At 51.1% G+C, this 23,687-nt stretch overlaps 30 non-coding genes across 30 annotated transcripts; all 30 read right to left on the bottom strand.

Annotated features, from left to right (window-relative positions):
- Window positions 1-371: 371 nt before the first annotated feature.
- On the bottom strand, window positions 372-443 carry trnaq-uug (transfer RNA glutamine (anticodon UUG)). Its single transcript has one exon. It is a non-coding gene; the product is annotated as a tRNA-Gln (tRNA).
- Window positions 444-780: 337 nt separating this feature from the next.
- trnaq-cug (transfer RNA glutamine (anticodon CUG)) lies at window positions 781-852 on the bottom strand. Its single transcript has one exon. It is a non-coding gene; the product is annotated as a tRNA-Gln (tRNA).
- A 956-nt stretch (window positions 853-1,808) lies between these two features.
- On the bottom strand, window positions 1,809-1,880 carry trnaq-uug (transfer RNA glutamine (anticodon UUG)). Its single transcript has one exon. It is a non-coding gene; the product is annotated as a tRNA-Gln (tRNA).
- A 337-nt stretch (window positions 1,881-2,217) lies between these two features.
- trnaq-cug (transfer RNA glutamine (anticodon CUG)) lies at window positions 2,218-2,289 on the bottom strand. The gene has a single exon. It is a non-coding gene; the product is annotated as a tRNA-Gln (tRNA).
- Window positions 2,290-3,257: 968 nt separating this feature from the next.
- On the bottom strand, window positions 3,258-3,329 carry trnaq-uug (transfer RNA glutamine (anticodon UUG)). The gene has a single exon. It is a non-coding gene; the product is annotated as a tRNA-Gln (tRNA).
- A 337-nt stretch (window positions 3,330-3,666) lies between these two features.
- trnaq-cug (transfer RNA glutamine (anticodon CUG)) lies at window positions 3,667-3,738 on the bottom strand. Its single transcript has one exon. It is a non-coding gene; the product is annotated as a tRNA-Gln (tRNA).
- A 968-nt stretch (window positions 3,739-4,706) lies between these two features.
- Window positions 4,707-4,778, bottom strand: trnaq-uug (transfer RNA glutamine (anticodon UUG)). Its single transcript has one exon. It is a non-coding gene; the product is annotated as a tRNA-Gln (tRNA).
- A 337-nt stretch (window positions 4,779-5,115) lies between these two features.
- trnaq-cug (transfer RNA glutamine (anticodon CUG)) lies at window positions 5,116-5,187 on the bottom strand. Its single transcript has one exon. It is a non-coding gene; the product is annotated as a tRNA-Gln (tRNA).
- A 956-nt stretch (window positions 5,188-6,143) lies between these two features.
- trnaq-uug (transfer RNA glutamine (anticodon UUG)) lies at window positions 6,144-6,215 on the bottom strand. Its single transcript has one exon. It is a non-coding gene; the product is annotated as a tRNA-Gln (tRNA).
- Window positions 6,216-6,552: 337 nt separating this feature from the next.
- trnaq-cug (transfer RNA glutamine (anticodon CUG)) lies at window positions 6,553-6,624 on the bottom strand. Its single transcript has one exon. It is a non-coding gene; the product is annotated as a tRNA-Gln (tRNA).
- A 968-nt stretch (window positions 6,625-7,592) lies between these two features.
- On the bottom strand, window positions 7,593-7,664 carry trnaq-uug (transfer RNA glutamine (anticodon UUG)). The gene has a single exon. It is a non-coding gene; the product is annotated as a tRNA-Gln (tRNA).
- A 337-nt stretch (window positions 7,665-8,001) lies between these two features.
- trnaq-cug (transfer RNA glutamine (anticodon CUG)) lies at window positions 8,002-8,073 on the bottom strand. The gene has a single exon. It is a non-coding gene; the product is annotated as a tRNA-Gln (tRNA).
- A 956-nt stretch (window positions 8,074-9,029) lies between these two features.
- trnaq-uug (transfer RNA glutamine (anticodon UUG)) lies at window positions 9,030-9,101 on the bottom strand. Its single transcript has one exon. It is a non-coding gene; the product is annotated as a tRNA-Gln (tRNA).
- A 337-nt stretch (window positions 9,102-9,438) lies between these two features.
- trnaq-cug (transfer RNA glutamine (anticodon CUG)) lies at window positions 9,439-9,510 on the bottom strand. Its single transcript has one exon. It is a non-coding gene; the product is annotated as a tRNA-Gln (tRNA).
- Window positions 9,511-10,466: 956 nt separating this feature from the next.
- Window positions 10,467-10,538, bottom strand: trnaq-uug (transfer RNA glutamine (anticodon UUG)). Its single transcript has one exon. It is a non-coding gene; the product is annotated as a tRNA-Gln (tRNA).
- A 337-nt stretch (window positions 10,539-10,875) lies between these two features.
- trnaq-cug (transfer RNA glutamine (anticodon CUG)) lies at window positions 10,876-10,947 on the bottom strand. The gene has a single exon. It is a non-coding gene; the product is annotated as a tRNA-Gln (tRNA).
- A 956-nt stretch (window positions 10,948-11,903) lies between these two features.
- Window positions 11,904-11,975, bottom strand: trnaq-uug (transfer RNA glutamine (anticodon UUG)). The gene has a single exon. It is a non-coding gene; the product is annotated as a tRNA-Gln (tRNA).
- A 337-nt stretch (window positions 11,976-12,312) lies between these two features.
- On the bottom strand, window positions 12,313-12,384 carry trnaq-cug (transfer RNA glutamine (anticodon CUG)). Its single transcript has one exon. It is a non-coding gene; the product is annotated as a tRNA-Gln (tRNA).
- Window positions 12,385-13,353: 969 nt separating this feature from the next.
- On the bottom strand, window positions 13,354-13,425 carry trnaq-uug (transfer RNA glutamine (anticodon UUG)). The gene has a single exon. It is a non-coding gene; the product is annotated as a tRNA-Gln (tRNA).
- A 337-nt stretch (window positions 13,426-13,762) lies between these two features.
- Window positions 13,763-13,834, bottom strand: trnaq-cug (transfer RNA glutamine (anticodon CUG)). Its single transcript has one exon. It is a non-coding gene; the product is annotated as a tRNA-Gln (tRNA).
- A 956-nt stretch (window positions 13,835-14,790) lies between these two features.
- Window positions 14,791-14,862, bottom strand: trnaq-uug (transfer RNA glutamine (anticodon UUG)). Its single transcript has one exon. It is a non-coding gene; the product is annotated as a tRNA-Gln (tRNA).
- Window positions 14,863-15,199: 337 nt separating this feature from the next.
- Window positions 15,200-15,271, bottom strand: trnaq-cug (transfer RNA glutamine (anticodon CUG)). The gene has a single exon. It is a non-coding gene; the product is annotated as a tRNA-Gln (tRNA).
- Window positions 15,272-16,239: 968 nt separating this feature from the next.
- On the bottom strand, window positions 16,240-16,311 carry trnaq-uug (transfer RNA glutamine (anticodon UUG)). The gene has a single exon. It is a non-coding gene; the product is annotated as a tRNA-Gln (tRNA).
- Window positions 16,312-17,669: 1,358 nt separating this feature from the next.
- trnaq-uug (transfer RNA glutamine (anticodon UUG)) lies at window positions 17,670-17,741 on the bottom strand. Its single transcript has one exon. It is a non-coding gene; the product is annotated as a tRNA-Gln (tRNA).
- A 337-nt stretch (window positions 17,742-18,078) lies between these two features.
- Window positions 18,079-18,150, bottom strand: trnaq-cug (transfer RNA glutamine (anticodon CUG)). Its single transcript has one exon. It is a non-coding gene; the product is annotated as a tRNA-Gln (tRNA).
- Window positions 18,151-19,118: 968 nt separating this feature from the next.
- Window positions 19,119-19,190, bottom strand: trnaq-uug (transfer RNA glutamine (anticodon UUG)). The gene has a single exon. It is a non-coding gene; the product is annotated as a tRNA-Gln (tRNA).
- A 1,358-nt stretch (window positions 19,191-20,548) lies between these two features.
- Window positions 20,549-20,620, bottom strand: trnaq-uug (transfer RNA glutamine (anticodon UUG)). The gene has a single exon. It is a non-coding gene; the product is annotated as a tRNA-Gln (tRNA).
- A 337-nt stretch (window positions 20,621-20,957) lies between these two features.
- trnaq-cug (transfer RNA glutamine (anticodon CUG)) lies at window positions 20,958-21,029 on the bottom strand. The gene has a single exon. It is a non-coding gene; the product is annotated as a tRNA-Gln (tRNA).
- Window positions 21,030-21,997: 968 nt separating this feature from the next.
- Window positions 21,998-22,069, bottom strand: trnaq-uug (transfer RNA glutamine (anticodon UUG)). The gene has a single exon. It is a non-coding gene; the product is annotated as a tRNA-Gln (tRNA).
- Window positions 22,070-23,427: 1,358 nt separating this feature from the next.
- trnaq-uug (transfer RNA glutamine (anticodon UUG)) lies at window positions 23,428-23,499 on the bottom strand. The gene has a single exon. It is a non-coding gene; the product is annotated as a tRNA-Gln (tRNA).
- Window positions 23,500-23,687: the final 188 nt, after the last annotated feature.

Here is a 23,687-nt window from a genome sequence, read left to right as displayed (position 1 = left end):
CCCCGAATATTGCAATGCTCCCTCGGCATCAGTGTACAAACATTGCAAAAGGATTCACGCACGACGCTTGGCATAGAAGGAAAAGTTAATAGTGGTCGTGTTGAAGAAGACAATTGAAGTGATGTGTGCCTCACCTGCTGAGTTTTGAGCAGAGTGGCAAGTTCACAGGCACCCACAGCGCCGCGCAGAAAAGGCAGCAACCAAGCAGCAAATGTCCCGGCTGGTGTTACCGCATCAACCCGAGCGGACGATCGCTCAAGAAGACAGCAAGCTGGAAGGCAGAAAAGGCCTGTGGCCAGTAGCCCCGCCTGCATTGGGGTCTTTTACTCAGCAGTCCCCGAATTGAACAAGAAGCAGGACAAGCAGAGTACTGGCTCCACCGAGATTTGAACTCGGATCACTGGATTCAAAGTCCAGAGTGCTCACCGTTACACCATGGAACCGACAGTGATCTGCCTCTGAGGCAGCAGTCTTTTGTCCACACACAGGCACGCACACACACCAGCTTGCTTGCACAAAGGTTCTCTGACTGCACACGAATAGCAGTTGCTGTTTGTCAGGAGAACTGGTGCCAGCTTTCAACACAGGAGTTGAAGAGCAGGGCCCACAGGATGGCAAAATGCTGCTTGTGCAGGCAGCCGGCAACAGAGGCTGAGCAATGTGAATTGCAGTGGCCGTTGAGGCGGCTGAGAAATGATCCAGTCAATTTGCTCCTGGTGGCAAATGTTAAAGAAGTGCTCTCTCTCTCGCACACACTAATCATTGGCTTTGCAAGACAAAAGGTTCCACCGAGATTTGAACTCGGATCGCTGGATTCAGAGTCCAGAGAGCTCACCATTACACCATGGAACCCCAGTCATAGGGACTGCCTGCAAATTGTCACTCAAACAAGATTACCTCTTTTGTTAAATGTGCAAGAATAGCATGTGCGACAACAGAATCTGATGATGTGCAAACATTGTTCTGCAAAGGTGTGACAGGAAACCTCCCTCAAAGATGACACCCAATCTTTTCACCCCCAAAGCCACAGCGGAGGATATTGTGACAATTCATCACGTTTCACAGGGGTCAGTGTCCCGTTTTGCTGAGGGCTCAGAGCAGCGTCGCCGAATCATGTCAGGCTCAGCTGTGAGAGCCAGCGAGAATACTGCACGCAAAAGTTGCACAGTGACTGCAGCGAATGGGAGCAATGGACAAGCAAGATAATTTGTGAGGTGCTGCCGTACTGCAAATTGCACAATGTGTGTGTCTGACTGACCCTCGAGAATGCGCGCACGTCTTTCCCATGAGCAGAACGGCAAGCACTTGAAAATTTAATTCCGACGTTCAGCCTTGGCTGGATTATTACCTCAAGCGTAACTCCACCTCTGTCACTCAGCCTCCGACTAGGTTTGGCAAATGAAAGCGGTGCAGACAAGCTGCCGCTCCCAGCACCGTTGAAGCCGTTTCCCCCGAATATTGCAATGCTCCCTCGGCATCAGTGTACAAACATTGCAAAAGGATTCACGCACGACGCTTGGCATAGAAGGAAAAGTTAATAGTGGTCGTGTTGAAGAAGACAATTGCCTCACCTGCTGAGTTTTGAGCAGAGTGGCAAGTTCACAGGCACCCACAGCGCCGCGCAGAAAAGGCAGCAACCAAGCAGCAAATGTCCCGGCTGGTGTTACCGCATCAACCCGAGCGGACGATCGCTCAAGAAGACAGCAAGCTGGAAGGCAGAAAAGGCCTGTGGCCAGTAGCCCCGCCTGCATTGGGGTCTTTTACTCAGCAGTCCCCGAATTGAACAAGAAGCGGGACAAGCAGAGTACTGGCTCCACCGAGATTTGAACTCGGATCGCTGGATTCAAAGTCCAGAGTGCTCACCGTTACACCATGGAACCGACAGTGATCTGCCTCTGAGGCAGCAGTCTTTTGTCCACACACAGGCACGCACACACACCAGCTTGCTTGCACAAAGGTTCTCTGACTGCACACGAATAGCAGTTGCTGTTTGTCAGGAGAACTGGTGCCTCCTTTCAACACAGGAGTTGAAGAGCAGGGCCCACAGGATGGCAAAATGCTGCTTGTGCAGGCAGCCGGCAACAGAGGCTGAGCAATGTGAATTGCAGTGGCCGTTGAGGCGGCTGAGAAATGATCCAGTCAATTTGCTCCTGGTGGCAAATGTTAAAGAAGTGCTCTCTCTCTCGCACACACTAATCATTGGCTTTGCAAGACAAAAGGTTCCACCGAGATTTGAACTCGGATCGCTGGATTCAGAGTCCAGAGTGCTCACCATTACACCATGGAACCCCAGTCATAGGGACTGTCTGCAAATTGTCACTCAAACAAGATTACCTCTTTTGTTAAATATGCAAGAATAGCGTGTGCGACAACAGAATCTGATGATGTGCAAACATTGTTCTGCAAAGGTGTGACAGGAAACCTCCCTCAAAGATGACACCCAATCTTTTCACCCCCCAAGCCACAGCGGAGGATATTGTGACAATTCATCACGTTTCACAGGGGTCAGTGTCCCGTTTTGCTGAGGGCTCAGAGCAGCGTCGCCGAATCATGTCAGGCTCAGCTGTGAGAGCCAGCGAGAATACTGCACGCAAAAGTTGCACAGTGACTGCAGCGAATGGGAGCAATGGACAAGCAAGATAATTTGTGAGGTGCTGCCGTACTGCAAATTGCACAATGTGTGTGTCTGACTGACCCTCGAGAATGCGCGCACGTCTTTCCCATGAGCAGAACGGCAAGCACTTGAAAATTTAATTCCGACGTTCAGCCTTGGCTGGATTATTACCTCAAGCGTAACTCCACCTCTGTCACTCAGCCTCCGACTAGGTTTGGCAAATGAAAGCGGTGCAGACAAGCTGCCGCTCCCAGCACCGTTGAAGCCGTTTCCCCCGAATATTGCAATGCTCCCTCGGCATCAGTGTACAAACATTGCAAAAGGATTCACGCACGACGCTTGGCATAGAAGGAAAAGTTAATAGTGGTCGTGTTGAAGAAGACAATTGAAGTGATGTGTGCCTCACCTGCTGAGTTTTGAGCAGAGTGGCAAGTTCACAGGCACCCACAGCGCCGCGCAGAAAAGGCAGCAACCAAGCAGCAAATGTCCCGGCTGGTGTTACCGCATCAACCCGAGCGGACGATCGCTCAAGAAGACAGCAAGCTGGAAGGCAGAAAAGGCCTGTGGCCAGTAGCCCCGCCTGCATTGGGGTCTTTTACTCAGCAGTCCCCGAATTGAACAAGAAGCAGGACAAGCAGAGTACTGGCTCCACCGAGATTTGAACTCGGATCACTGGATTCAAAGTCCAGAGTGCTCACCGTTACACCATGGAACCGACAGTGATCTGCCTCTGAGGCAGCAGTCTTTTGTCCACACACAGGCACGCACACACACCAGCTTGCTTGCACAAAGGTTCTCTGACTGCACACGAATAGCAGTTGCTGTTTGTCAGGAGAACTGGTGCCAGCTTTCAACACAGGAGTTGAAGAGCAGGGCCCACAGGATGGCAAAATGCTGCTTGTGCAGGCAGCCGGCAACAGAGGCTGAGCAATGTGAATTGCAGTGGCCGTTGAGGCGGCTGAGAAATGATCCAGTCAATTTGCTCCTGGTGGCAAATGTTAAAGAAGTGCTCTCTCTCTCGCACACACTAATCATTGGCTTTGCAAGACAAAAGGTTCCACCGAGATTTGAACTCGGATCGCTGGATTCAGAGTCCAGAGAGCTCACCATTACACCATGGAACCCCAGTCATAGGGACTGTCTGCAAATTGTCACTCAAACAAGATTACCTCTTTTGTTAAATGTGCAAGAATAGCATGTGCGACAACAGAATCTGATGATGTGCAAACATTGTTCTGCAAAGGTGTGACAGGAAACCTCCCTCAAAGATGACACCCAATCTTTTCACCCCCAAAGCCACAGCGGAGGATATTGTGACAATTCATCACGTTTCACAGGGGTCAGTGTCCCGTTTTGCTGAGGGCTCAGAGCAGCGTCGCCGAATCATGTCAGGCTCAGCTGTGAGAGCCAGCGAGAATACTGCACGCAAAAGTTGCACAGTGACTGCAGCGAATGGGAGCAATGGACAAGCAAGATAATTTGTGAGGTGCTGCCGTACTGCAAATTGCACAATGTGTGTGTCTGACTGACCCTCGAGAATGCGCGCACGTCTTTCCCATGAGCAGAACGGCAAGCACTTGAAAATTTAATTCCGACGTTCAGCCTTGGCTGGATTATTACCTCAAGCGTAACTCCACCTCTGTCACTCAGCCTCCGACTAGGTTTGGCAAATGAAAGCGGTGCAGACAAGCTGCCGCTCCCAGCACCGTTGAAGCCGTTTCCCCCGAATATTGCAATGCTCCCTCGGCATCAGTGTACAAACATTGCAAAAGGATTCACGCACGACGCTTGGCATAGAAGGAAAAGTTAATAGTGGTCGTGTTGAAGAAGACAATTGAAGTGATGTGTGCCTCACCTGCTGAGTTTTGAGCAGAGTGGCAAGTTCACAGGCACCCACAGCGCCGCGCAGAAAAGGCAGCAACCAAGCAGCAAATGTCCCGGCTGGTGTTACCGCATCAACCCGAGCGGACGATCGCTCAAGAAGACAGCAAGCTGGAAGGCAGAAAAGGCCTGTGGCCAGTAGCCCCGCCTGCATTGGGGTCTTTTACTCAGCAGTCCCCGAATTGAACAAGAAGCAGGACAAGCAGAGTACTGGCTCCACCGAGATTTGAACTCGGATCACTGGATTCAAAGTCCAGAGTGCTCACCGTTACACCATGGAACCGACAGTGATCTGCCTCTGAGGCAGCAGTCTTTTGTCCACACACAGGCACGCACACACACCAGCTTGCTTGCACAAAGGTTCTCTGACTGCACACGAATAGCAGTTGCTGTTTGTCAGGAGAACTGGTGCCAGCTTTCAACACAGGAGTTGAAGAGCAGGGCCCACAGGATGGCAAAATGCTGCTTGTGCAGGCAGCCGGCAACAGAGGCTGAGCAATGTGAATTGCAGTGGCCGTTGAGGCGGCTGAGAAATGATCCAGTCAATTTGCTCCTGGTGGCAAATGTTAAAGAAGTGCTCTCTCTCTCGCACACACTAATCATTGGCTTTGCAAGACAAAAGGTTCCACCGAGATTTGAACTCGGATCGCTGGATTCAGAGTCCAGAGAGCTCACCATTACACCATGGAACCCCAGTCATAGGGACTGCCTGCAAATTGTCACTCAAACAAGATTACCTCTTTTGTTAAATGTGCAAGAATAGCATGTGCGACAACAGAATCTGATGATGTGCAAACATTGTTCTGCAAAGGTGTGACAGGAAACCTCCCTCAAAGATGACACCCAATCTTTTCACCCCCAAAGCCACAGCGGAGGATATTGTGACAATTCATCACGTTTCACAGGGGTCAGTGTCCCGTTTTGCTGAGGGCTCAGAGCAGCGTCGCCGAATCATGTCAGGCTCAGCTGTGAGAGCCAGCGAGAATACTGCACGCAAAAGTTGCACAGTGACTGCAGCGAATGGGAGCAATGGACAAGCAAGATAATTTGTGAGGTGCTGCCGTACTGCAAATTGCACAATGTGTGTGTCTGACTGACCCTCGAGAATGCGCGCACGTCTTTCCCATGAGCAGAACGGCAAGCACTTGAAAATTTAATTCCGACGTTCAGCCTTGGCTGGATTATTACCTCAAGCGTAACTCCACCTCTGTCACTCAGCCTCCGACTAGGTTTGGCAAATGAAAGCGGTGCAGACAAGCTGCCGCTCCCAGCACCGTTGAAGCCGTTTCCCCCGAATATTGCAATGCTCCCTCGGCATCAGTGTACAAACATTGCAAAAGGATTCACGCACGACGCTTGGCATAGAAGGAAAAGTTAATAGTGGTCGTGTTGAAGAAGACAATTGCCTCACCTGCTGAGTTTTGAGCAGAGTGGCAAGTTCACAGGCACCCACAGCGCCGCGCAGAAAAGGCAGCAACCAAGCAGCAAATGTCCCGGCTGGTGTTACCGCATCAACCCGAGCGGACGATCGCTCAAGAAGACAGCAAGCTGGAAGGCAGAAAAGGCCTGTGGCCAGTAGCCCCGCCTGCATTGGGGTCTTTTACTCAGCAGTCCCCGAATTGAACAAGAAGCGGGACAAGCAGAGTACTGGCTCCACCGAGATTTGAACTCGGATCGCTGGATTCAAAGTCCAGAGTGCTCACCGTTACACCATGGAACCGACAGTGATCTGCCTCTGAGGCAGCAGTCTTTTGTCCACACACAGGCACGCACACACACCAGCTTGCTTGCACAAAGGTTCTCTGACTGCACACGAATAGCAGTTGCTGTTTGTCAGGAGAACTGGTGCCTCCTTTCAACACAGGAGTTGAAGAGCAGGGCCCACAGGATGGCAAAATGCTGCTTGTGCAGGCAGCCGGCAACAGAGGCTGAGCAATGTGAATTGCAGTGGCCGTTGAGGCGGCTGAGAAATGATCCAGTCAATTTGCTCCTGGTGGCAAATGTTAAAGAAGTGCTCTCTCTCTCGCACACACTAATCATTGGCTTTGCAAGACAAAAGGTTCCACCGAGATTTGAACTCGGATCGCTGGATTCAGAGTCCAGAGTGCTCACCATTACACCATGGAACCCCAGTCATAGGGACTGTCTGCAAATTGTCACTCAAACAAGATTACCTCTTTTGTTAAATATGCAAGAATAGCGTGTGCGACAACAGAATCTGATGATGTGCAAACATTGTTCTGCAAAGGTGTGACAGGAAACCTCCCTCAAAGATGACACCCAATCTTTTCACCCCCCAAGCCACAGCGGAGGATATTGTGACAATTCATCACGTTTCACAGGGGTCAGTGTCCCGTTTTGCTGAGGGCTCAGAGCAGCGTCGCCGAATCATGTCAGGCTCAGCTGTGAGAGCCAGCGAGAATACTGCACGCAAAAGTTGCACAGTGACTGCAGCGAATGGGAGCAATGGACAAGCAAGATAATTTGTGAGGTGCTGCCGTACTGCAAATTGCACAATGTGTGTGTCTGACTGACCCTCGAGAATGCGCGCACGTCTTTCCCATGAGCAGAACGGCAAGCACTTGAAAATTTAATTCCGACGTTCAGCCTTGGCTGGATTATTACCTCAAGCGTAACTCCACCTCTGTCACTCAGCCTCCGACTAGGTTTGGCAAATGAAAGCGGTGCAGACAAGCTGCCGCTCCCAGCACCGTTGAAGCCGTTTCCCCCGAATATTGCAATGCTCCCTCGGCATCAGTGTACAAACATTGCAAAAGGATTCACGCACGACGCTTGGCATAGAAGGAAAAGTTAATAGTGGTCGTGTTGAAGAAGACAATTGAAGTGATGTGTGCCTCACCTGCTGAGTTTTGAGCAGAGTGGCAAGTTCACAGGCACCCACAGCGCCGCGCAGAAAAGGCAGCAACCAAGCAGCAAATGTCCCGGCTGGTGTTACCGCATCAACCCGAGCGGACGATCGCTCAAGAAGACAGCAAGCTGGAAGGCAGAAAAGGCCTGTGGCCAGTAGCCCCGCCTGCATTGGGGTCTTTTACTCAGCAGTCCCCGAATTGAACAAGAAGCAGGACAAGCAGAGTACTGGCTCCACCGAGATTTGAACTCGGATCACTGGATTCAAAGTCCAGAGTGCTCACCGTTACACCATGGAACCGACAGTGATCTGCCTCTGAGGCAGCAGTCTTTTGTCCACACACAGGCACGCACACACACCAGCTTGCTTGCACAAAGGTTCTCTGACTGCACACGAATAGCAGTTGCTGTTTGTCAGGAGAACTGGTGCCAGCTTTCAACACAGGAGTTGAAGAGCAGGGCCCACAGGATGGCAAAATGCTGCTTGTGCAGGCAGCCGGCAACAGAGGCTGAGCAATGTGAATTGCAGTGGCCGTTGAGGCGGCTGAGAAATGATCCAGTCAATTTGCTCCTGGTGGCAAATGTTAAAGAAGTGCTCTCTCTCTCGCACACACTAATCATTGGCTTTGCAAGACAAAAGGTTCCACCGAGATTTGAACTCGGATCGCTGGATTCAGAGTCCAGAGAGCTCACCATTACACCATGGAACCCCAGTCATAGGGACTGTCTGCAAATTGTCACTCAAACAAGATTACCTCTTTTGTTAAATGTGCAAGAATAGCATGTGCGACAACAGAATCTGATGATGTGCAAACATTGTTCTGCAAAGGTGTGACAGGAAACCTCCCTCAAAGATGACACCCAATCTTTTCACCCCCAAAGCCACAGCGGAGGATATTGTGACAATTCATCACGTTTCACAGGGGTCAGTGTCCCGTTTTGCTGAGGGCTCAGAGCAGCGTCGCCGAATCATGTCAGGCTCAGCTGTGAGAGCCAGCGAGAATACTGCACGCAAAAGTTGCACAGTGACTGCAGCGAATGGGAGCAATGGACAAGCAAGATAATTTGTGAGGTGCTGCCGTACTGCAAATTGCACAATGTGTGTGTCTGACTGACCCTCGAGAATGCGCGCACGTCTTTCCCATGAGCAGAACGGCAAGCACTTGAAAATTTAATTCCGACGTTCAGCCTTGGCTGGATTATTACCTCAAGCGTAACTCCACCTCTGTCACTCAGCCTCCGACTAGGTTTGGCAAATGAAAGCGGTGCAGACAAGCTGCCGCTCCCAGCACCGTTGAAGCCGTTTCCCCCGAATATTGCAATGCTCCCTCGGCATCAGTGTACAAACATTGCAAAAGGATTCACGCACGACGCTTGGCATAGAAGGAAAAGTTAATAGTGGTCGTGTTGAAGAAGACAATTGCCTCACCTGCTGAGTTTTGAGCAGAGTGGCAAGTTCACAGGCACCCACAGCGCCGCGCAGAAAAGGCAGCAACCAAGCAGCAAATGTCCCGGCTGGTGTTACCGCATCAACCCGAGCGGACGATCGCTCAAGAAGACAGCAAGCTGGAAGGCAGAAAAGGCCTGTGGCCAGTAGCCCCGCCTGCATTGGGGTCTTTTACTCAGCAGTCCCCGAATTGAACAAGAAGCAGGACAAGCAGAGTACTGGCTCCACCGAGATTTGAACTCGGATCACTGGATTCAAAGTCCAGAGTGCTCACCGTTACACCATGGAACCGACAGTGATCTGCCTCTGAGGCAGCAGTCTTTTGTCCACACACAGGCACGCACACACACCAGCTTGCTTGCACAAAGGTTCTCTGACTGCACACGAATAGCAGTTGCTGTTTGTCAGGAGAACTGGTGCCAGCTTTCAACACAGGAGTTGAAGAGCAGGGCCCACAGGATGGCAAAATGCTGCTTGTGCAGGCAGCCGGCAACAGAGGCTGAGCAATGTGAATTGCAGTGGCCGTTGAGGCGGCTGAGAAATGATCCAGTCAATTTGCTCCTGGTGGCAAATGTTAAAGAAGTGCTCTCTCTCTCGCACACACTAATCATTGGCTTTGCAAGACAAAAGGTTCCACCGAGATTTGAACTCGGATCGCTGGATTCAGAGTCCAGAGAGCTCACCATTACACCATGGAACCCCAGTCATAGGGACTGTCTGCAAATTGTCACTCAAACAAGATTACCTCTTTTGTTAAATGTGCAAGAATAGCATGTGCGACAACAGAATCTGATGATGTGCAAACATTGTTCTGCAAAGGTGTGACAGGAAACCTCCCTCAAAGATGACACCCAATCTTTTCACCCCCAAAGCCACAGCGGAGGATATTGTGACAATTCATCACGTTTCACAGGGGTCAGTGTCCCGTTTTGCTGAGGGCTCAGAGCAGCGTCGCCGAATCATGTCAGGCTCAGCTGTGAGAGCCAGCGAGAATACTGCACGCAAAAGTTGCACAGTGACTGCAGCGAATGGGAGCAATGGACAAGCAAGATAATTTGTGAGGTGCTGCCGTACTGCAAATTGCACAATGTGTGTGTCTGACTGACCCTCGAGAATGCGCGCACGTCTTTCCCATGAGCAGAACGGCAAGCACTTGAAAATTTAATTCCGACGTTCAGCCTTGGCTGGATTATTACCTCAAGCGTAACTCCACCTCTGTCACTCAGCCTCCGACTAGGTTTGGCAAATGAAAGCGGTGCAGACAAGCTGCCGCTCCCAGCACCGTTGAAGCCGTTTCCCCCGAATATTGCAATGCTCCCTCGGCATCAGTGTACAAACATTGCAAAAGGATTCACGCACGACGCTTGGCATAGAAGGAAAAGTTAATAGTGGTCGTGTTGAAGAAGACAATTGCCTCACCTGCTGAGTTTTGAGCAGAGTGGCAAGTTCACAGGCACCCACAGCGCCGCGCAGAAAAGGCAGCAACCAAGCAGCAAATGTCCCGGCTGGTGTTACCGCATCAACCCGAGCGGACGATCGCTCAAGAAGACAGCAAGCTGGAAGGCAGAAAAGGCCTGTGGCCAGTAGCCCCGCCTGCATTGGGGTCTTTTACTCAGCAGTCCCCGAATTGAACAAGAAGCGGGACAAGCAGAGTACTGGCTCCACCGAGATTTGAACTCGGATCGCTGGATTCAAAGTCCAGAGTGCTCACCGTTACACCATGGAACCGACAGTGATCTGCCTCTGAGGCAGCAGTCTTTTGTCCACACACAGGCACGCACACACACCAGCTTGCTTGCACAAAGGTTCTCTGACTGCACACGAATAGCAGTTGCTGTTTGTCAGGAGAACTGGTGCCTCCTTTCAACACAGGAGTTGAAGAGCAGGGCCCACAGGATGGCAAAATGCTGCTTGTGCAGGCAGCCGGCAACAGAGGCTGAGCAATGTGAATTGCAGTGGCCGTTGAGGCGGCTGAGAAATGATCCAGTCAATTTGCTCCTGGTGGCAAATGTTAAAGAAGTGCTCTCTCTCTCGCACACACTAATCATTGGCTTTGCAAGACAAAAGGTTCCACCGAGATTTGAACTCGGATCGCTGGATTCAGAGTCCAGAGTGCTCACCATTACACCATGGAACCCCAGTCATAGGGACTGTCTGTAAATTGTCACTCAAACAAGATTACCTCTTTTGTTAAATATGCAAGAATAGCGTGTGCGACAACAGAATCTGATGATGTGCAAACATTGTTCTGCAAAGGTGTGACAGGAAACCTCCCTCAAAGATGACACCCAATCTTTTCACCCCCCAAGCCACAGCGGAGGATATTGTGACAATTCATCACGTTTCACAGGGGTCAGTGTCCCGTTTTGCTGAGGGCTCAGAGCAGCGTCGCCGAATCATGTCAGGCTCAGCTGTGAGAGCCAGCGAGAATACTGCACGCAAAAGTTGCACAGTGACTGCAGCGAATGGGAGCAATGGACAAGCAAGATAATTTGTGAGGTGCTGCCGTACTGCAAATTGCACAATGTGTGTGTCTGACTGACCCTCGAGAATGCGCGCACGTCTTTCCCATGAGCAGAACGGCAAGCACTTGAAAATTTAATTCCGACGTTCAGCCTTGGCTGGATTATTACCTCAAGCGTAACTCCACCTCTGTCACTCAGCCTCCGACTAGGTTTGGCAAATGAAAGCGGTGCAGACAAGCTGCCGCTCCCAGCACCGTTGAAGCCGTTTCCCCCGAATATTGCAATGCTCCCTCGGCATCAGTGTACAAACATTGCAAAAGGATTCACGCACGACGCTTGGCATAGAAGGAAAAGTTAATAGTGGTCGTGTTGAAGAAGACAATTGCCTCACCTGCTGAGTTTTGAGCAGAGTGGCAAGTTCACAGGCACCCACAGCGCCGCGCAGAAAAGGCAGCAACCAAGCAGCAAATGTCCCGGCTGGTGTTACCGCATCAACCCGAGCGGACGATCGCTCAAGAAGACAGCAAGCTGGAAGGCAGAAAAGGCCTGTGGCCAGTAGCCCCGCCTGCATTGGGGTCTTTTACTCAGCAGTCCCCGAATTGAACAAGAAGCGGGACAAGCAGAGTACTGGCTCCACCGAGATTTGAACTCGGATCGCTGGATTCAAAGTCCAGAGTGCTCACCGTTACACCATGGAACCGACAGTGATCTGCCTCTGAGGCAGCAGTCTTTTGTCCACACACAGGCACGCACACACACCAGCTTGCTTGCACAAAGGTTCTCTGACTGCACACGAATAGCAGTTGCTGTTTGTCAGGAGAACTGGTGCCACCTTTCAACACAGGAGTTGAAGAGCAGGGCCCACAGGATGGCAAAATGCTGCTTGTGCAGGCAGCCGGCAACAGAGGCTGAGCAATGTGAATTGCAGTGGCCGTTGAGGCGGCTGAGAAATGATCCAGTCAATTTGCTCCTGGTGGCAAATGTTAAAGAAGTGCTCTCTCTCTCGCACACACTAATCATTGGCTTTGCAAGACAAAAGGTTCCACCGAGATTTGAACTCGGATCGCTGGATTCAGAGTCCAGAGTGCTCACCATTACACCATGGAACCCCAGTCATAGGGACTGTCTGCAAATTGTCACTCAAACAAGATTACCTCTTTTGTTAAATATGCAAGAATAGCGTGTGCGACAACAGAATCTGATGATGTGCAAACATTGTTCTGCAAAGGTGTGACAGGAAACCTCCCTCAAAGATGACACCCAATCTTTTCACCCCCCAAGCCACAGCGGAGGATATTGTGACAATTCATCACGTTTCACAGGGGTCAGTGTCCCGTTTTGCTGAGGGCTCAGAGCAGCGTCGCCGAATCATGTCAGGCTCAGCTGTGAGAGCCAGCGAGAATACTGCACGCAAAAGTTGCACAGTGACTGCAGCGAATGGGAGCAATGGACAAGCAAGATAATTTGTGAGGTGCTGCCGTACTGCAAATTGCACAATGTGTGTGTCTGACTGACCCTCGAGAATGCGCGCACGTCTTTCCCATGAGCAGAACGGCAAGCACTTGAAAATTTAATTCCGACGTTCAGCCTTGGCTGGATTATTACCTCAAGCGTAACTCCACCTCTGTCACTCAGCCTCCGACTAGGTTTGGCAAATGAAAGCGGTGCAGACAAGCTGCCGCTCCCAGCACCGTTGAAGCCGTTTCCCCCGAATATTGCAATGCTCCCTCGGCATCAGTGTACAAACATTGCAAAAGGATTCACGCACGACGCTTGGCATAGAAGGAAAAGTTAATAGTGGTCGTGTTGAAGAAGACGATTGAAGTGATGTGTGCCTCACCTGCTGAGTTTTGGGCAGAGTGGCAAGTTCACATGCACCCACAGCGCCGCGCAGAAAATGACAGCGACCACGCAGCAAATGTCCCGGCTGGTGTTACCGCATCAACCCGAGCGGACGATCGCTCAAGAAGACAGCAAGCTGGAAGGCAGAAAAGGCCTGTTGCCAGTAGCCCCGCCTGCATTGGCGTCTTTTACTCAGCTGTCCCCGAATTGAACAAGAAGTGGGACAAGCAGAGTACTGGCTCCACCGAGATTTGAACTCGGATCACTGGATTCAAAGTCCAGAGTGCTCACCGTTACACCATGGAACCGACAGTGATCTGCCTTTGAGGGAACAGCCTTTTGTCCACTCAGAGGCACGCACACACACCAGCTTGCTTGCACAAAGGTTCTCTGACTGCACACGAATAGCAGTTGCTGTTTGTCAGGAGAACTGGTGCCACCTTTCAACACAGGAGTTGAAGAGCAGGGCCCACAGGATGGCAAAATGCTGCTTGTGCAGGCAGCCGGCAACAGAGGCTGAGCAATGTGAATTGCAGTGGCCGTTGAGGCGGCTGAGAAATGATCCAGTCAATTTGCTCCTGGTGGCAAATGTTAAAGAAGTGCTCTCTCTCTCGCACACACTAATCATTGGCTTTGCAAGACAAAAGGTTCCACCGAGATTTGAACTCGGATCGCTGGATTCAGAGTCTAGAGTGCTCACCATTACACCATGGAACCCCAGTCATAGGGACTGTCTGCAAATTGTCACTCAAACAAGATTACCTCTTTTGTTAAATGTGCAAGAATAGCATGTGCGACAACAGAATCTGATGATGTGCAAACATTGTTCTGCAAAGGTGTGACAGGAAACCTCCCTCAAAGATGACACCCAATCTTTTCACCCCCCAAGCCACAGTGGAGGATATTGGGACAATTCATCACGTTTCACAGGGGTCAGTGTCCCGTTTTGCTGAGGGCTCAGAGCAGCGTCGCCGAATCATGTCAGGCTCAGCTGTGAGAGCCAGCGAGAATACTGCACGCAAAAGTTGCACAGTGACTGCAGCGAATGGGAGCAATGGACAAGCAAGATAATTTGTGAGGTGCTGCCGTACTGCAAATTGCACAATGTGTGTGGCTGACTGACCCTCGAGAATGCGCGCACGTCTTTCCCATGAGCAGAACGGCAAGCACTTGAAAATTTAATTCCGACGTTCAGCCTTGGCTGGATTATTACCTCAAGCGTAACTCCACCTCTGTCACTCAGCCTCCGACTAGGTTTGGCAAATGAAAGCGGTGCAGACAAGCTGCCGCTCCCAGCACCGTTGAAGCCGTTTCCCCCGAATATTGCAATGCTCCCTCGGCATCAGTGTACAAACATTGCAAAAGGATTCACGCACGACGCTTGGCATAGAAGGAAAAGTTAATAGTGGTCGTGTTGAAGAAGACAATTGCCTCACCTGCTGAGTTTTGAGCAGAGTGGCAAGTTCACAGGCACCCACAGCGCCGCGCAGAAAAGGCAGCAACCAAGCAGTAAATGTCCCGGCTGGTGTTACCGCATCAACCCGAGCGGACGATCGCTCAAGAAGACAGCAAGCTGGAAGGCAGAAAAGGCCTGTGGCCAGTAGCCCCGCCTGCATTGGGGTCTTTTACTCAGCAGTCCCCGAATTGAACAAGAAGCGGGACAAGCAGAGTACTGGCTCCACCGAGATTTGAACTCGGATCGCTGGATTCAAAGTCCAGAGTGCTCACCGTTACACCATGGAACCGACAGTGATCTGCCTCTGAGGCAGCAGTCTTTTGTCCACACACAGGCACGCACACACACCAGCTTGCTTGCACAAAGGTTCTCTGACTGCACACGAATAGCAGTTGCTGTTTGTCAGGAGAACTGGTGCCACCTTTCAACACAGGAGTTGAAGAGCAGGGCCCACAGGATGGCAAAATGCTGCTTGTGCAGGCAGCCGGCAACAGAGGCTGAGCAATGTGAATTGCAGTGGCCGTTGAGGCGGCTGAGAATTGATCCAGTCAATTTGCTCCTGGTGGCAAATGTTAAAGAAGTGCTCTCTCTCTCGCACACACTAATCATTGGCTTTGCAAGACAAAAGGTTCCACCGAGATTTGAACTCGGATCGCTGGATTCAGAGTCCAGAGTGCTCACCATTACACCATGGAACCCCAGTCATAGGGACTGTCTGCAAATTGTCACTCAAACAAGATTACCTCTTTTGTTAAATGTGCAAGAATAGCGTGTGCGTCAACAGAATCTGATGATGTGCAAACATTGTTCTGCAAAGGTGTGACAGGAAACCTCCCTCAAAGATGACACCCAATCTTTTCACCCCCAAAGCCACAGCGGAGGATATTGTGACAATTCATCACGTTTCACAGGGGTCAGTGTCCCGTTTTGCTGAGGGCTCAGAGCAGCGTCGCCGAATCATGTCAGGCTCAGCTGTGAGAGCCAGCGAGAATACTGCACGCAAAAGTTGCACAGTGACTGCAGCGAATGGGAGCAATGGACAAGCAAGATAATTTGTGAGGTGCTGCCGTACTGCAAATTGCACAATGTGTGTGGCTGACTGACCCTCGAGAATGCGCGCACGTCTTTCCCATGAGCAGAACGGCAAGCACTTGAAAATTTAATTCCGACGTTCAGCCTTGGCTGGATTATTACCTCAAGCGTAACTCCACCTCTGTCACTCAGCCTCCGACTAGGTTTGGCAAATGAAAGCGGTGCAGACAAGCTGCCGCTCCCAGCACCGTTGAAGCCGTTTCCCCCGAATATTGCAATGCTCCCTCGGCATCAGTGTACAAACATTGCAAAAGGATTCACGCACGACGCTTGGCATAGAAGGAAAAGTTAATAGTGGTCGTGTTGAAGAAGACAATTGAAGTGATGTGTGCCTCACCTGCTGAGTTTTGAGCAGAGTGGCAAGTTCACAGGCACCCACAGCGCCGCGCAGAAAAGGCAGCAACCAAGCAGCAAATGTCCCGGCTGGTGTTACCGCATCAACCCGAGCGGACGATCGCTCAAGAAGACAGCAAGCTGGAAGGCAGAAAAGGCCTGTGGCCAGTAGCCCCGCCTGCATTGGGGTCTTTTACTCAGCAGTCCCCGAATTGAACAAGAAGTGGGACAAGCAGAGTACTGGCTCCACCGAGATTTGAACTCAGATCGCTGGATTCAAAGTCCAGAGTGCTCACCGTTACACCATGGAACCGACAGCTAGCTGTCTCTGAGGCAGCAGTCTTTTGTCCACACACAGGCACGCACACACACCAGCTTGCTTGCACAAAGGTTCTCTGACTGCACACGAATAGTAGTTGCTGTTTGTCAGGAGAACTGGTGCCACCTTTCAACACAGGAGTTGAAGAGCAGGGCCCACAGGATGGCAAAATGCTGCTTGTGCAGGCAGCCGGCAACAGAGGCTGAGCAATGTGAATTGCAGTGGCCGTTGAGGCGGCTGAGAAATGATCCAGTCAATTTGCTCCTGGTGGCAAATGTTAAAGAAGTGCTCTCTCTCTCGCACACACTAATCATTGGCTTTGCAAGACAAAAGGTTCCACCGAGATTTGAACTCGGATCGCTGGATTCAGAGTGCTCACCATTACACCATGGAACCCCATACATAGGGACTGTCTGCAAATTGTCACTCAAACAAGATTACCTCTTTCGTTAAATGTGCAAGAATAGCGTGTGCGACAACAGAATCTGATGATGTGCAAACATTGTTCTGCAAAGGTGTGACAGGAAACCTCCCTCAAAGATGACACCCAATCTTTTCACCCCCCAAGCCACAGCGGAGGATATTGTGACAATTCATCACGTTTCACAGGGGTCAGTGTCCCGTTTTGCTGAGGGCTCAGAGCAGCGTCGCCGAATCATGTCAGGCTCAGCTGTGAGAGCCAGCGAGAATACTGCACGCAAAAGTTGCACAGTGACTGCAGCGAATGGGAGCAATGGACAAGCAAGATAATTTGTGAGGTGCTGCCGTACTGCAAATTGCACAATGTGTGTGGCTGACTGACCCTCGAGAATGCGCGCACGTCTTTCCCATGAGCAGAACGGCAAGCACTTGAAAATTTAATTCCGACGTTCAGCCTTGGCTGGATTATTACCTCAAGCGTAACTCCACCTCTGTCACTCAGCCTCCGACTAGGTTTGGCAAATGAAAGCGGTGCAGACAAGCTGCCGCTCCCAGCACCGTTGAAGCCGTTTCCCCCGAATATTGCAATGCTCCCTCGGCATCAGTGTACAAACATTGCAAAAGGATTCACGCACGACGCTTGGCATAGAAGGAAAAGTTAATAGTGGTCGTGTTGAAGAAGACAATTGCCTCACCTGCTGAGTTTTGAGCAGAGTGGCAAGTTCACAGGCACCCACAGCGCCGCGCAGAAAAGGCAGCAACCAAGCAGCAAATGTCCCGGCTGGTGTTACCGCATCAACCCGAGCGGACGATCGCTCAAGAAGACAGCAAGCTGGAAGGCAGAAAAGGCCTGTGGCCAGTAGCCCCGCCTGCATTGGGGTCTTTTACTCAGCAGTCCCCGAATTGAACAAGAAGTGGGACAAGCAGAGTACTGGCTCCACCGAGATTTGAACTCGGATCGCTGGATTCAAAGTCCAGAGTGCTCACCGTTACACCATGGAACCGACAGTGATCTGCCTCTGAGGCAGCAGTCTTTTGTCCACACACAGGCACGCACACACACCAGCTTGCTTGCACAAAGGTTCTCTGACTGCACACGAATAGCAGTTGCTGTTTGTCAGGAGAACTGGTGCCACCTTTCAACACAGGAGTTGAAGAGCAGGGCCCACAGGATGGCAAAATGCTGCTTGTGCAGGCAGCCGGCAACAGAGGCTGAGCAATGTGAATTGCAGTGGCCGTTGAGGCGGCTGAGAAATGATCCAGTCAATTTGCTCCTGGTGGCAAATGTTAAAGAAGTGCTCTCTCTCTCGCACACACTAATCATTGGCTTTGCAAGACAAAAGGTTCCACCGAGATTTGAACTCGGATCACTGGATTCAGAGTCCAGAGTGCTCACCATTACACCATGGAACCCCAGTCATAGGGACTGTCTGCAAATTGTCACTCAAACAAGATTACCTCTTTTGTTAAATGTGCAAGAATAGCGTGTGCGTCAACAGAATCTGATGATGTGCAAACATTGTTCTGCAAAGGTGTGACAGGAAACCTCCCTCAAAGATGACACCCAATCTTTTCACCCCCCAAGCCACAGCGGAGGATATTGTGACAATTCATCACGTTTCACAGGGGTCAGTGTCCCGTTTTGCTGAGGGCTCAGAGCAGCGTCGCCGAATCATGTCAGGCTCAGCTGTGAGAGCCAGCGAGAATACTGCACGCAAAAGTTGCACAGTGACTGCAGCGAATGGGAGCAATGGACAAGCAAGATAATTTGTGAGGTGCTGCCGTACTGCAAATTGCACAATGTGTGTGGCTGACTGACCCTCGAGAATGCGCGCACGTCTTTCCCATGAGCAGAACGGCAAGCACTTGAAAATTTAATTCCGACGTTCAGCCTTGGCTGGATTATTACCTCAAGCGTAACTCCACCTCTGTCACTCAGCCTCCGACTAGGTTTGGCAAATGAAAGCGGTGCAGACAAGCTGCCGCTCCCAGCACCGTTGAAGCCGTTTCCCCCGAATATTGCAATGCTCCCTCGACATCAGTGTACAAACATTGCAAAAGGATTCACGCACGACGCTTGGCATAGAAGGAAAAGTTAATAGTGGTCGTGTTGAAGAAGACAATTGAAGTGATGTGTGCCTCACCTGCTGAGTTTTGAGCAGAGTGGCAAGTTCACAGGCACCCACAGCGCCGCGCAGAAAAGGCAGCAACCAAGCAGCAAATGTCCCGGCTGGTGTTACCGCATCAACCCGAGCGGACGATCGCTCAAGAAGACAGCAAGCTGGAAGGCAGAAAAGGCCTGTGGCCAGTAGCCCCGCCTGCATTGGGGTCTTTTACTCAGCAGTCCCCGAATTGAACAAGAAGTGGGACAAGCAGAGTACTGGCTCCACCGAGATTTGAACTCGGATCGCTGGATTCAAAGTCCAGAGTGCTCACCGTTACACCATGGAACCGACAGCTAGCTGTCTCTGAGGCAGCAGTCTTTTGTCCACACACAGGCACGCACACACACCAGCTTGCTTGCACAAAGGTTCTCTGACTGCACACGAATAGTAGTTGCTGTTTGTCAGGAGAACTGGTGCCACCTTTCAACACAGGAGTTGAAGAGCAGGGCCCACAGGATGGCAAAATGCTGCTTGTGCAGGCAGCCGGCAACAGAGGCTGAGCAATGTGAATTGCAGTGGCCGTTGAGGCGGCTGAGAAATGATCCAGTCAATTTGCTCCTGGTGGCAAATGTTAAAGAAGTGCTCTCTCTCTCGCACACACTAATCATTGGCTTTGCAAGACAAAAGGTTCCACCGAGATTTGAACTCGGATCGCTGGATTCAGAGTGCTCACCATTACACCATGGAACCCCATACATAGGGACTGTCTGCAAATTGTCACTCAAACAAGATTACCTCTTTCGTTAAATGTGCAAGAATAGCGTGTGCGACAACAGAATCTGATGATGTGCAAACATTGTTCTGCAAAGGTGTGACAGGAAACCTCCCTCAAAGATGACACCCAATCTTTTCACCCCCCAAGCCACAGCGGAGGATATTGTGACAATTCATCACGTTTCACAGGGGTCAGTGTCCCGTTTTGCTGAGGGCTCAGAGCAGCGTCGCCGAATCATGTCAGGCTCAGCTGTGAGAGCCAGCGAGAATACTGCACGCAAAAGTTGCACAGTGACTGCAGCGAATGGGAGCAATGGACAAGCAAGATAATTTGTGAGGTGCTGCCGTACTGCAAATTGCACAATGTGTGTGGCTGACTGACCCTCGAGAATGCGCGCACGTCTTTCCCATGAGCAGAACGGCAAGCACTTGAAAATTTAATTCCGACGTTCAGCCTTGGCTGGATTATTACCTCAAGCGTAACTCCACCTCTGTCACTCAGCCTCCGACTAGGTTTGGCAAATGAAAGCGGTGCAGACAAGCTGCCGCTCCCAGCACCGTTGAAGCCGTTTCCCCCGAATATTGCAATGCTCCCTCGGCATCAGTGTACAAACATTGCAAAAGGATTCACGCACGACGCTTGGCATAGAAGGAAAAGTTAATAGTGGTCGTGTTGAAGAAGACAATTGCCTCACCTGCTGAGTTTTGAGCAGAGTGGCAAGTTCACAGGCACCCACAGCGCCGCGCAGAAAAGGCAGCAACCAAGCAGCAAATGTCCCGGCTGGTGTTACCGCATCAACCCGAGCGGACGATCGCTCAAGAAGACAGCAAGCTGGAAGGCAGAAAAGGCCTGTGGCCAGTAGCCCCGCCTGCATTGGGGTCTTTTACTCAGCAGTCCCCGAATTGAACAAGAAGTGGGACAAGCAGAGTACTGGCTCCACCGAGATTTGAACTCGGATCGCTGGATTCAAAGTCCAGAGTGCTCACCGTTACACCATGGAACCGACAGTGATCTGCCTCTGAGGCAGCAGTCTTTTGTCCACACACAGGCACGCACACACACCAGCTTGCTTGCACAAAGGTTCTCTGACTGCACACGAATAGCAGTTGCTGTTTGTCAGGAGAACTGGTGCCACCTTTCAACACAGGAGTTGAAGAGCAGGGCCCACAGGATGGCAAAATGCTGCTTGTGCAGGCAGCCGGCAACAGAGGCTGAGCAATGTGAATTGCAGTGGCCGTTGAGGCGGCTGAGAAATGATCCAGTCAATTTGCTCCTGGTGGCAAATGTTAAAGAAGTGCTCTCTCTCTCGCACACACTAATCATTGGCTTTGCAAGACAAAAGGTTCCACCGAGATTTGAACTCGGATCACTGGATTCAGAGTCCAGAGTGCTCACCATTACACCATGGAACCCCAGTCATAGGGACTGTCTGCAAATTGTCACTCAAACAAGATTACCTCTTTTGTTAAATGTGCAAGAATAGCGTGTGCGTCAACAGAATCTGATGATGTGCAAACATTGTTCTGCAAAGGTGTGACAGGAAACCTCCCTCAAAGATGACACCCAATCTTTTCACCCCCCAAGCCACAGCGGAGGATATTGTGACAATTCATCACGTTTCACAGGGGTCAGTGTCCCGTTTTGCTGAGGGCTCAGAGCAGCGTCGCCGAATCATGTCAGGCTCAGCTGTGAGAGCCAGCGAGAATACTGCACGCAAAAGTTGCACAGTGACTGCAGCGAATGGGAGCAATGGACAAGCAAGATAATTTGTGAGGTGCTGCCGTACTGCAAATTGCACAATGTGTGTGGCTGACTGACCCTCGAGAATGCGCGCACGTCTTTCCCATGAGCAGAACGGCAAGCACTTGAAAATTTAATTCCGACGTTCAGCCTTGGCTGGATTATTACCTCAAGCGTAACTCCACCTCTGTCACTCAGCCTCCGACTAGGTTTGGCAAATGAAAGCGGTGCAGACAAGCTGCCGCTCCCAGCACCGTTGAAGCCGTTTCCCCCGAATATTGCAATGCTCCCTCGGCATCAGTGTACAAACATTGCAAAAGGATTCACGCACGACGCTTGGCATAGAAGGAAAAGTTAATAGTGGTCGTGTTGAAGAAGACAATTGAAGTGATGTGTGCCTCACCTGCTGAGTTTTGAGCAGAGTGGCAAGTTCACAGGCACCCACAGCGCCGCGCAGAAAAGGCAGCAACCAAGCAGCAAATGTCCCGGCTGGTGTTACCGCATCAACCCGAGCGGACGATCGCTCAAGAAGACAGCAAGCTGGAAGGCAGAAAAGGCCTGTGGCCAGTAGCCCCGCCTGCATTGGGGTCTTTTACTCAGCAGTCCCCGAATTGAACAAGAAGTGGGACAAGCAGAGTACTGGCTCCACCGAGATTTGAACTCGGATCGCTGGATTCAAAGTCCAGAGTGCTCACCGTTACACCATGGAACCGACAGCTAGCTGTCTCTGAGGCAGCAGTCTTTTGTCCACACACAGGCACGCACACACACCAGCTTGCTTGCACAAAGGTTCTCTGACTGCACACGAATAGTAGTTGCTGTTTGTCAGGAGAACTGGTGCCACCTTTCAACACAGGAGTTGAAGAGCAGGGCCCACAGGATGGCAAAATGCTGCTTGTGCAGGCAGCCGGCAACAGAGGCTGAGCAATGTGAATTGCAGTGGCCGTTGAGGCGGCTGAGAAATGATCCAGTCAATTTGCTCCTGGTGGCAAATGTTAAAGAAGTGCTCTCTCTCTCGCACACACTAATCATTGGCTTTGCAAGACAAAAGGTTCCACCGAGATTTGAACTCGGATCGCTGGATTCAGAGTGCTCACCATTACACCATGGAACCCCATACATAGGGACTGTCTGCAAATTGTCACTCAAACAAGATTACCTCTTTCGTTAAATGTGCAAGAATAGCGTGTGCGACAACAGAATCTGATGATGTGCAAACATTGTTCTGCAAAGGTGTGACAGGAAACCTCCCTCAAAGATGACACCCAATCTTTTCACCCCCCAAGCCACAGCGGAGGATATTGTGACAATTCATCACGTTTCACAGGGGTCAGTGTCCCGTTTTGCTGAGGGCTCAGAGCAGCGTCGCCGAATCATGTCAGGCTCAGCTGTGAGAGCCAGCGAGAATACTGCACGCAAAAGTTGCACAGTGACTGCAGCGAATGGGAGCAATGGACAAGCAAGATAATTTGTGAGGTGCTGCCGTACTGCAAATTGCACAATGTGTGTGGCTGACTGACCCTCGAGAATGCGCGCACGTCTTTCCCATGAGCAGAACGGCAAGCACTTGAAAATTTAATTCCGACGTTCAGCCTTGGCTGGATTATTACCTCAAGCGTAACTCCACCTCTGTCACTCAGCCTCCGACTAGGTTTGGCAAATGAAAGCGGTGCAGACAAGCTGCCGCTCCCAGCACCGTTGAAGCCGTTTCCCCCGAATATTGCAATGCTCCCTCGGCATCAGTGTACAAACATTGCAAAAGGATTCACGCACGACGCTTGGCATAGAAGGAAAAGTTAATAGTGGTCGTGTTGAAGAAGACAATTGCCTCACCTGCTGAGTTTTGAGCAGAGTGGCAAGTTCACAGGCACCCACAGCGCCGCGCAGAAAAGGCAGCAACCAAGCAGCAAATGTCCCGGCTGGTGTTACCGCATCAACCCGAGCGGACGATCGCTCAAGAAGACAGCAAGCTGGAAGGCAGAAAAGGCCTGTGGCCAGTAGCCCCGCCTGCATTGGGGTCTTTTACTCAGCAGTCCCCGAATTGAACAAGAAGTGGGACAAGCAGAGTACTGGCTCCACCGAGATTTGAACTCGGATCGCTGGATTCAAAGTCCAGAGTGCTCACCGTTACACCATGGAACCGACAGTGATCTGCCTCTGAGGCAGCAGTCTTTTGTCCACACACAGGCACGCACACACACCAGCTTGCTTGCACAAAGGTTCTCTGACTGCACACGAATAGCAGTTGCTGTTTGTCAGGAGAACTGGTGCCACCTTTCAACACAGGAGTTGAAGAGCAGGGCCCACAGGATGGCAAAATGCTGCTTGTG

This window comes from Scyliorhinus torazame, chromosome 31 (assembly GCF_047496885.1).
Source record: "Scyliorhinus torazame isolate Kashiwa2021f chromosome 31, sScyTor2.1, whole genome shotgun sequence".
In the NCBI taxonomy this organism is placed as follows: Eukaryota; Metazoa; Chordata; class Chondrichthyes; order Carcharhiniformes; family Scyliorhinidae; genus Scyliorhinus; species Scyliorhinus torazame.
The sequence above is the reverse complement of the archived record's forward strand: the minus strand, read 5'-3'. Positions and strand labels throughout refer to the sequence as shown.